The sequence below is a fragment of the Elaeis guineensis genome, chromosome 16 (genome assembly GCF_000442705.2).
Source record: "Elaeis guineensis isolate ETL-2024a chromosome 16, EG11, whole genome shotgun sequence".
In the NCBI taxonomy this organism is placed as follows: domain Eukaryota; kingdom Viridiplantae; phylum Streptophyta; class Magnoliopsida; order Arecales; family Arecaceae; genus Elaeis; species Elaeis guineensis.
The window spans coordinates 16711272-16723631 of NC_026008.2; positions in this window are offsets into that span (position 1 = coordinate 16711272).

Here is a 12360-nt window from a genome sequence, read left to right on the forward strand (position 1 = left end):
TCTTGCTTTCCTTGTAATCTGATCAATCCCTTTCTCTCTATCTATATTGGCAAAAGGTTTGATTTTGTTGGTTCGCCACACCTAAAAGTGATGCATGCACAACTCTTGTGTAAGGCGGCCTAATACCATCCAAAATTTAATGATGGACAAGGTTTCCAAGTGGGATGTGTAGTTTTGGGTGGAAAAGTTGTGGATCTTCCTATGGTTTGATAGATGTCCCTTTTTTGATTGCTATAGAATTAGTCATCTAATTGATTGATCGCTCGTCTTCAGAAGACCATACTTGAAATTTTGCTCTTGTATTTCATCAGATAACATTCATAGTTTAATAATTATTTCTTCTCATTGGTTTCATGAAGAAGATAGCATCTTAAAGTTTGTATGGATTGTGTTTGCAATGAATACCACTTTGACTCAGAACCTAGAGCTAGAGTTTTGAACAAAAGCAATCAAGTAGCCTGGTGGTTCCAAAAAAGGGGCTTTAGATGTTGTTTGCCATTCTGAATTGTTTGATAGTTTTAGGTATAATTCTAGAAAGGAGAAAATATAGGGAGCTTTAAGGTTAGGATTTCATGAGGTTTTTAGATAGTTGGAAGGTTGAAGAAATTTGATAAATGGCTTTCCATGGAAGTTTGTGGTTTTTTGAGGTTTTCTTATTGCCAATAATAAAGGGATAAAGATGATGGTATGGGGTCTTTGCAACTTGACCTATATCTTATGATTGTGGTTTGTAAGGATTGGAGTTTATAGGTGAGGTGACATTAAAGAAGAGATTCATATTGTGTTGGCCTATGAGGGTGACTGTATCAGAACTGTGATGGGACTAGCATATCTGATCTTATTGTTGTATAAGGGAAATAGGGGCGAAAGGAAAAAGCTTCAAATTAGGACTGTCAAACTTCATAATGCTTGTATATTGACTTAAGTTGGTGGGGCTGTTGGGTTGACTCAAGGGCTTTATGTCAAGGCTGGATTTAGAAACAAAAGGAAAAAAGATCAGATTTATTATTGAGTTTTATGTCCTTGTCTTGATAATGCTTATTGTTAATCCTTTGTCTCTTCTTCATTCTATGGATGCTGGTGTTTAAAAGATTTCTCCATCTACATCACATGAACTTTCTCCTTATGTCATATGCTTGAACAATGTTTAGATTGTAGCTCTAGTTCAAAACTATTTGAAAATTATTAGCACTCACCTGCTACAAACTTCAATTGGGATTCACCATGATGCACATTGCTTTTACTAGATATGTGTAAACAATCTCTTTTAATAGGGACGTAGATTGTACAATTTGCAATGATAGTTGCAACCTTAGTTTAATGCAACATTTATATTACATGCAATATATTAAAGTTTTAGTATAGCTGCTTTCAACAATCATGTTTGGGATGTCCCATTACTTTTTTCGGAATGTGTAAAAATGGATTGATGTGTGTAGTGGTTTTGTAATCGGCTTATACGATTTACAAAAGATGAGCGCTTGTAGTCAAGCATCATTAAATAACCTTTTTAGAAACCTTTCATGAGGGATGATGTAAAATTTGGGTAAATAAAAATAGTAAAGTGGAAAAATGTTTAGATTTCTTGATAGATTTTTTCAATAATTGTCCTCTTTTCTAAATGTATATTGAAATCTTAAAATATTATAAATTATATAATAAAATATTTTTTTTATTTTTTTAATGATATTAATTTCTTATCTTCTCTATATTTTGCCCCTAGGCATCAAATATTAGAACCCGCAAATTGGTCGGGTCGACCTGTGATCCAACACGGTCCGAACTTGATTGGACCTAAATCCATATTTAAAGACTTGTGGATTGGGTTAGGTTCAAAAATTGGACTCGATCTAAAACTAGGTCAGATCTGGATCTTCTATTTTTTCTAATTGAACTTTGATATCATTGGGGTGTACGTGTCAACCCTATCAAATATAATGATCCCCTTAACTCATGCCTTTTCTAATATTGGTCCTCTCGCAATCAAGCTTCCTTAAGTCTTAACTGGTGTAAACAATAATTTACAACCCAATAAGTGCCAATTTAAGTTTCCCACAATGCTGGCTTACTATGGAAGCTGGACATATTTAAAATGTTTACCACAATGGCTTGGTCTCTCTTTCGATCACTTGGCTTATTATGGTAGTTTGGATAGATTATTGTGGCAACTTGGGTGTTATCCGCTAGTTTCGGTGCATACAAGGCAATATGAAATCTTCAGTGAAGCCATATAAATCCTTTTGATGAATCAGTAAATCGGATGGGGGCACACAAATCCTTCTTCCTATTGATATACATGAGATCGTATAAAATCGTTGAGGTCATTTGACCAAGCATCCTTATATCATTATTGATAATTTTAATGAGGCCACATATATCACTTATCAGATGTCTAAAAGCTTCCTTATTAATAGTTTGAACGAGGCTGAATATAACATTGACGCACCCTAGGCCACGTTTCGATGGAAAGGGAGGAAGAAGACGCATGAAACAAAGAAAAAACAGCAAAACAAAGAAGGAACTCTCTTCTTTAGAATTTTATTTTAATAACTCGAATAAACTGATTACAACATCGGTCAGGGGGCCTTATAAACTAAAAGTCCTGATTCAACTACAAGAAAGAATTTGAAATAAAATAAAACAAAAAATAAATCAAAACTAGATTCCACATTGGACTAGGACTCTTGTGCGCTTTCATTGATCTGTCAAACAATTGAATTAGGCTCTGAGACTCGTAGTAGCGGTGAAGCAGCCAGCCTCGTAGAGCTCGACAAGAGCTTTTCGGAATAGGGTCATAATAGTGATTCTAATATCGAATGAGAAAGTTATGGCTGTTCTAGCTCGATAGTGTCGAATCAACAAGATTAGATGCAATCAGCTAGATTTTCGATACTTTCGGGTCCTGTCCCTCGCATCCAGATACCGATCTGTCAGGATGTCTGCATCATCCTCCTCGGATTAGGAAGAACTCATGCTCGAGTTGGAAGCCTCCTCATCTGATGAATCATCTGTATAAAGAATTAGATGCTTCACGTTGAATACATTAGAGATTCAAAGATGGCTGGGTAGCTTCAATTGGTAGGCATTGTCGTTGATCTTCTAGAGTATCTCGAGAGGACCAATCTTGCGCTTGCTCAATTTGTTGTATTCTCCAACTGGATATCGGTCCTTAGTTGGAACAACCTATACATAATTGCCAACTTTAAAAATGAGCTTCTTTTGATGTTTGTCGGCGGCCTTTTTGTACCTGACATTGCTGACCTTGATTTGTTCTTTTGATGGATTGATGGATGGTTTGGATTTCTTCAACAAAATTTTCAGTTTTTTCACTGGATCTCCCCCTTGAAGTGATTGGTGTCAAGTCCAAAATACTACTTGAGTTTGATCTGTAAACCACCTGGAACAGACTGTAGCCTATGTAGAGTTCACTGAATGGTTGAAAGCGAATTCAGCCTGTGCCAAGGCCAAGTCCTACGGCTTAAGACGGTCACCAGTAAGGCTTAACATATTTTGCAGGCTTCTATTAATTAATTCGGTCTGGCCATCTTTTGTGGATGATATGCTGAGCTGAATTGTAGGGATGTACCCAATTTTGTCCATAAGTTCCTCCAAAAATGACTTATAAATTTGGTATCTCGATTAGAAGTGATGGTTTTGGGTACTCTGTGTAGGCGAACAATCTCCTTGAAGAACAGCTGAGCAATATTAGATGCATCTAAGGTTTTGCGGTAGGCTATGAAGTGCGGCATATTTGAGAGTCGATCTACAACCACAAGCATTGAATCGCATCGTCTTTGTGTCACAGGTAACACCAACACAAAGTCCATATTGACCTCCTCCTAAGGATGATTAGGAATAGGCAAAGGAGTGTATAATCCAGCATTAGTACCTGTACCTTTTTACACCTGGCACATCTGACATCACTATACATGTCGAAACACGTCATGCTTCATCTTCGGCTAGTAGTACTTGCTGTGGATCAGCATGAGGGTTTTATCTTTATCAAAGTGATCTTCTGCATAGAGCTCTTATACAATCTTCTCCCGCAAGGAACAATTGGGTATACAAAGCTGCACACCATGAAACAAAAAACTGTCCTGCACCTGGTAATCAATCCGTTTATTAGTCTGGACCGTTTGAAAAATATTGTCAAAGTTTGGATCTTTGGCATAAAGATTTTTTAATGCATCAAAACCAACTATCTCCACCTGAAGAATACCTAAAAGCTTGGCCATTCTGCTCTCGATTCTGAGCATCAAATTTGTGCTTCACAACAAAGTGAAACTCTTGCAAGTAATTCACCAACTTGATATGCTTGCGGCTTAGCTTTTTCTAACTGTTGATGTACTTCAGGACCTCATGGTCAGTATAAAGGATGAACTCTTTCTGGATTAAGTAGTGTCACCATTGCTGAAGTGCGCTAATCACAACATAAAATTCAACATATATATGGAATAGTTTAGTTTGGAACCTGATAATTTCTTGTTGTGGAAGCAAACGGGTCATCCCTCTTGGCTAAGAACTCCACCAACGTCTGTACAAGATACGTCACACTCCATCTCGAAGATGTTGAAAAAAATTTAGTAAAAAAAGAACATCAGCAGAAGCAATTTTTCTTTTGATCTCTTCGAAGGCAGTCTGCGCTTTAGGGGTCTACTGAAAATGCCTCCCTTTCATATAATCTATCATGAGAGACATGATGGAGCTGAAACTCCTGATAAATCTTTGATAAAAGGATGCCAAGCCATGGAAGCTCTGTATTTCGGTGATATTGCGTGGAACCGGTCAATTCTGGATGGCCTGCACCTTCGATGGATCTGTTCGTAGCCTCTCAAATGAGACGATATAACCAAAGAAGGTTAGACTATCTGTCATGAAGCTGCACGTGGTATTGGCATATAGTTTTTTTTCCTCAGGGTACCAAGAACTTCATTAAGATGATGTTGGTGAGCTTCTAGGATAGAGCTGTAGACAAGTATATCGTCAAAATAAACCACAATAAATTTATCGATGTATGGTTATAGCATGTGGTTCATCAGCCTTATGAAGATGCTCGGCATATTGGAAAGTCCGAACGGCATCATCAATCACTCATATAGGCCCTTTCTTATCTTGAAGGTTGTTTTCCACTCATCTCCAGATCGAATCCATAACTGATGGTAGCCACTTTTTAGATTAATCTTTGAAAAGATGTTGGCTCCAGCTAGTTGATCCAGCATATCATCCAGCTTTGGGATCAAAAATTGGTACTTGATGGTGATTCGGTTAATTGCTCTATTGTCTATGCATATACGCCATGTATTGTCTTTCTTGGGAACCAACAGAGTAGGCACCGCATATGGACTTATGCTTGGTTTGATGTAGTATTTGTCCAGCAGCTCCTGGACCTGCCTCTGCAACTCGTGGTATTCAGCAAGGCTCATGTGGTATGCCAGTTTGTTTGGTAGGCTCGATCTTGGAATAAAATCAATGTGATGAATATCTTGTTCAAGTGGAAGTCCTGCGGGCAATTCTTCAGGAAAAACATCAGAAAACTCTTGAAGGATAGGACATACTAGGGATGGGATTTTTTTTAGCCAACTTGTTCTTTTCCACCACTGTTAAGATGTAACCGACCTCCACTGCTTTCTTCAGATAGAAGTGCTTCGTCAGAAGATTGATGCTGTTATGTGGCTTTGATTTAGGGATATCTTCTTTCATCGAGGTCAGGGTGATCTTCTGATTGTCTTTCCAGAAGGTGTAGATGTTCCGATGTCTATCATGTGAGCACCACGGTCATATTGCCATGGCCTCCCTAGAAGTAGATGACAGGTGTCCATGCCAACGACGTCACACTAGACTTTGTCGAAATACTTTTGCCTTATTGAAAACGACACCAGGCAACAGGTATTGACAACCACCTCGCTTTCTTTTTGGAATCAGGATAGCTTGTAAGGATGGGGTTGTTTTTTGGTGGACAGATTTAACTTCATGATAGCCTCTTGGGAGATGACGTTCTCGCAACTTCCTCCATCAATAATTACTTTATAGATCTTTTTCTCAATTGTACAGCAGGTATGAAAGATGTTGGTCCATCTCCAATCTTTTTTTTTTAAAGCAAGCAGGTTCTTTCGAACCACTAAAGCATCGCCTTTATCTCCAAATAGCATGGAATCATTCTTCTCGTCACCTTCATCATAGGCAGACTTTTGGTCCTCCCCAGATGGTTCTCCTTTAATCAGCAGATGCTTCTCGGATCGTCCAGCAAGCTTTTTACAGTTATTCTACGTGTGTCCAATCTCATCGCAATTGTAACACCGCAGAGTTGATGATCCAGCCGCGGTTGGATTTGAGGATCTTGTATCTACAATACGAATAGGAGGGTTATTAGTATTGCACTGTACATCCCTCTGATTTCCCATCGTTTGATTGCTACGTGAGGGAGTTTTAGATCTGGATATAGGTCTTTGTCGCAGTTGCTCCTTAGTGACTACAGCACGGGGGTATGCCTTTTTGACGGTCCATAGGATGTGGAGTCTCGAAGCATCCGAGATCTACTGCCATAGTCCTTCAAGATATCTCGCGACCATTTGTTCTTTGTTCTCCGCCAGATCGTTCCATGCGACCAATTGGTAAAATTCTTCCGTGTAATCATCTATGGATCTAGGCCCTTGACGGAGGTTCTACAGGCATCGGTATAAGAACTGCGTGTAGTTGAAGGGCAAAAATTGCTCCCTCAACGTCTTTTTCATGTTCTCCCATCCTCTATTTTTAGCTTATCTTTGCGCTTCTTTTTTTTTCAACCGTTTCCACCAAATAGAAGCCCGGCAAGTTAATTTTAGGGCAACGAGTTTTATCTTTTTGTCGTTAGGTATCTTCTTGTACTCGAGGATGCGCTCGATCTGATCCAGCCAATCGAGGAACACCTTCATTTGTAGACTATCCGAATATTCAGATAGATCTGCTTTGATGGAATCGAACCAGGGGGTTGGACGCTTGAACGAATTACCTCATCTTTCACACCGGCGTGTGGGAGCAACTTTGAAAAGGATTCTCGAAATCTGAAGCCTCTTCCTTAGATCTGCGATCTTCTGGATCTACTTCAAATCTCGCCTCTGATTTCTAACTGCGTAAGATGTGCAGTTAGCTCCATCATTTGTCTCCTCAAATTTTTACACTCCAACATCAAATCTCGTTCTCGCTGCGTGATTTCATCATGGGCCGCCGTCGCCTGATTTGCAGGTTGGTTCTTCTTGTGGCCATCACCCGCTATTTGGACTACAGAGAAAAATCTCTGTTTATGGATCTGCTGGGCTCTGATACCAACTGATGCAGTCTAGGCTACATTTCGATGGAAAGGGAGGAAGAAGACGAATGAAACAAAGGAAAAACAGCAAAGGAAAGAAGAAACTCTTATCTCTGAAATTTTATTTCAATAACTCGAATAAACTGATAACAACGTCGGCCAGGGGGCCTTAATAATAGACTAAAAGTCCTGATTCAACTACAAGAAGGAATTCGAAACAAAATAAAATAAAAAATAAATCAAAACTAGACTTCATGTTGGATTAGGACTCTTGTGCGTTCTCGTTGATCTGTCAAACAATTGAATTAGACTCTAAAATTCGTAGTGGTGGCGAAGTGGCCAGCTTCGTAGAGCTTGAAAAGAATTTTTTAGAATAGGGTCAGAATAGCGATTCTAACACTGGATGAGAAAATTATAACCGTTCTAGCTCAGCAGTATTGAATCAACAAGATCAGGTGCAATCAGCTAGATTTTCGTCCCTTTCGGGTCCTGTGCCTCGCATCCAGGTACTGATCTGCTAGGATGTCTGCATCAAACACCTCTCTGGAGGTCCACATATATTTTCAGGTATGGTATTCATTTTAGTTATCAATTCTTTTCATATTTTAAGAAAGAACTTTTCATATTTGATATAAAATAAAAACCTATTTGATATCAAATAAAAAATAAATATACTTTATTTCATTCTTTTAAAATAATTCTTAAGAAGTTACTATTTAAAGTAACTGAAGATATTAATAAATTCTACGTATTCTATATGTATATATAAGTAATTGTTTTAGGAAAAAGGGTTGGCTCAAGATTATTTTTTATTTATGTTGTAATTGTAGAAACTATAAAAGGTAGACCAATGTGATTTAAAGGATAGTGTTTCATATAGAAGATGTATCATTAATTATCCAATACTGGTAATTACGTTATGGGCTAAGGCATTACTGGCTTCATTATTGTTTGATTGTGGAATCAAAGCACAGTGAAGGTTGCGAACCATGGAAAAACACCCATGAATTGCTTTGTTCTATCTTAATGATGCAGATGTCGGAATCAGATTGAAGTTTCCTACTTGCTGAGTCCTATATTAATTTGCTCAAATTGATGAACCAGTAAGGCATAGGGAACAAATTGTTGTCCCTATCGATAACAAAGCCTAAAAAGAAGGCATTGAATTTGCCCAAGCTTTATTGATTGGATTTGCATGATATTGGTCATGACCATATGCAAGATAGAAGGTACTGATTGATGTTGATCTTGAGGTCAATGATCTGGGAAGTAGGAAAATAGCCATAACTATCATAAATACAATGGACCTTCGATATTTTTCATGACTTCCTTACCTTGGAGTAGCGAGTTCGATTTATAAGTACGTGAATATGCATGGTGCCACAGCCAACCTACAATCGGATGCAACTGCAGTGATGTTGAGAAATTCTTTGGTTCCTCTGACCAAAGTAACACATAATAAGTGAATGCATAACCATAAAAGAAGAAAGGAACAATGTTCCAATCTGTTACTTGCCCTGTTTCCTTTCTTTCAGTCTTCAGAAATTGGCCAATGTCAAGATCTTTGGGAACTTTGTACTCAATGTTCTTCAAACCGTATTTTATCCCATACCATACTACAACCGCTGGAAATACTCTATTGAGCACAAATATATCAAGGAACCTTTGGTGCCACATTTCTTTCTTTTCTTTGTTTTTTTTACCCCTGTCAACTGCACATCATGTTGCCACGTGCACAGAAAAGGATCACAGCAAAAAAAAAAAAAAAGGATAAGGACAAAGTGAACACATAATCTTAACAGGATAAGATAAAGTGGAAAAACAACTTGGATGCAGAGTTGAATGGCTTAATGGAAAACCCAGAAGTTTAGAAAAAGAAAAGAAAGGAGAAAAAATAAGCTGCATATATAACATATCTGATTTCAAGAGGTGAAATGGATTTGCTTGTTTGAAATAATTCTTCCCTGCATGGCTTTGTTGCTTGCTTGATCCCTAGATAGGTTGCTGCTGCTCTTTCATTCTTATAAGGTTTCAATTATCGGCACTGGAGCAACTTCTAGTGACTAGCCAGAATGAAATGCCAAATGTACATGCTGAGCAGTAGCGAGACTACATCCCCCCGCCCCATTAAAAAAGACTTCTGTGATGGCCCAACCCATGTCAGAATCCCAGCCAACCCAACAAAAAAAAAAAAAAAAAAGAAAGAAAAACAGGGGAGAAGACTCCGGAAGGGAGTCTTCTTCCTCCATTCACCGGCTCCTAATCGGAGTCGGAAACAAGTTTCCACCGGCTCTATTTAAGGAGGAGAACCCTCCTCTCTCCTCTCATCGAAAAATCCCGGGGGAAAACGACGGCAATTGCCGGAAAAATCCATGATTGTCAGACAGCGTACTGGCATCCACCTTAATTAGACCATGAATCTTTAGATTTGATTATCCATGATTCCGATCTAGCCATGATTTGATTTGATCATGTTGATTTCACCAATTGAGATATTGGACCAATCGTAATGTTGGATTGTCACCTGATCAATTTGAATTGTACCTCATGAATTCTCTCTCCTCTGATTTTCTCTCTCCACTTGATTTTATGAAATCGATGAAGAAACTTCGGTCCTATCACTTCGAATCTGATTTGATCTGATAGTCAAACTTTGGATCGTTTAGGTCCTAATTAGATTTTGATTAGATGAAATTAGATGATCGAACTCAATCTAAACCGTTGAAATATGGTATTCGTATTCTTTCTAATTATTCAAATTGATTCTGTATAGGATTGTGGATGTTTGACCATGGATATCGCGATATGATCTACGAACAAAATTTTTGGAAGAAAATTTATAGAATTATATGGATTTATTGGAATGCATTCGAGGTAAGTAATGTTTCACTTTTTCTAGATTTATCGACAAATTATAATATTTTCTTCTGACATGATTTGTGAAACGATGCATGAATTGGATGAATGGTATTTTGTTATGAAAATATCTTATTTGAAATGTTATGATGAAGCATGATTGAATATATTGATTTCATGATGCATTATATTGATTGATTTCGATACTACATGATTATATATTTTATTATCGAAATTAGAATATGAAACATGATTTATGAAGAATTATGATATAAGAAACAATAAGAATTGACAACCTGACTATGTAAAGGACCCTGCCAATGGGGACATGTACGTTGGCAATTGATTGTCCTGAGGGTTTATGTCGCCAGCGAGACCAGCGACATGTCGCCAGAGAGACCAGCGACAAACCGCCAGCGAGACCAGCGGTTCCAAAGGATATGGCTGCCAGATGATTCGCAGCCTACCGCAAGCAGATACGTGGTATTATGACCCTACCACAGGAAAAATGTGGTCATAGCTCATGGTTGACGAAAAGAAATTGAAGAACAAAAGAAATTGAAATTTGGAAAGAAACTTGAATTTTTGAAAAAGAAATGAATTTGGCATGAATTATGTTGCATAATTGAAATTGATTTCGAATTGATGAACTTTATATACTTATTTTCTATAAATGATGATTTACTTAAATGCCTGATGAAATCTGTTGATAAGTGATCATTGCTTACTGGGCTGTCTAGCTCATTACCTCCTATTTTATTGTTTTTACAGATGTTGAGGAATTAAGATGATACAAGATATGAATGGAAGAGTGATCAGAAGCAGAATCTTCATACTTTTATTTTGGGTTGAAAGGCTTATTGAATTTGATGCAAAGCCTTTGAATTGTTGTTGAATTTATTGAGATATTAAAGAATAAAAATTTAGATCGTTATATTTTAAATTTAAATTGTTGACTAATTATTTCGCTGTTGTTTTAGGATAGTATGATAAGATGCCTTGCATGCTTATGGGAAGAGTTTTCTATGAGTATGTGGCGGTTGCCATGACCCTCGATTCAAAATCTCGGGTCGGGGGCGTGACAATTATAGTGGTATCAGAGCATAAGTGGATGAATTATGAAACATAGAATCAGATATAGAATGGGTGTAAGTAGATAGACACCAGGGACATTATAGTGTAGATCTTTGATGATTGTAGTGGGAAAAATATTTATAAATTTTGATTAAACATTGATATTATGTATAAAAGGATCACAAGAGATTATAACATATGGAGTTTGAAATATGATGGATGATCTATTGATCATGATATGATTAGTTAGATCTTGATCGAAAGTAATCACAAAAGGATTGATATAAAATTATATTATGCATTATGGTTATTAGTTTGATCATTGGTTATTCAAGTGAATCGTAAGTTCAAATTTGATGTGAGAATAATATTATGATATTACTTCTAGTTGAGAGATTGACTATTATTGGCAAGATAAAGATTTGATAATAAAATATTATTCCAGAATGGGCTAAGAAAAATCTTTTATGATGCTTGATTGGAATATTTATCGAAATTGAATTTGGTATGTGGATTATATATAAAGTGGCATATTATGATGAATACATATTTGAGGATATTGCAAAGAAACCTATGTCTTATTGATGAAATTGATTTTGAGATTATAGGATATTCATCATACTGGAAGCTTTAATCATCATCCTTAGATCTAAATAATGGATCTTATTATGTCTCTTGGAGACTACATGATGTGTATGAAATTTTAATTTAAAGACTTCGTATCTAAGTTGATCAAGAGATTTTCTGATATTATTGTTGAGATTGTTAATGAAAAATTGATATCTTCAGATTAAGATAAAAGATCTGATTTATATTTATTTCAGACTAAGAGATCCATGTGAATTTTATAATTTAGAAATTTTGGATTTAGGAATTGATATGGAGTTCCTTTGCTTTTGTTAACGAGGTCCTTAATTGAATCTACTATTAAATGAAGATTTAATTTTTGAAGCTTCTATGATTGTTATGAAAGGATATTTGATAGATATTGAAGATCCTGATGATAGAAATTTTAGAAAAAAATAATAATTTGAAGTTCTTATATATTAAGATTATGTCCAAATTTGGTGAAGCATCGAAGGATTTTTTTTTTCTTCATTAATTTGACTTATAAAGATTTTGATTTGGAAATTATCGAATTGAAT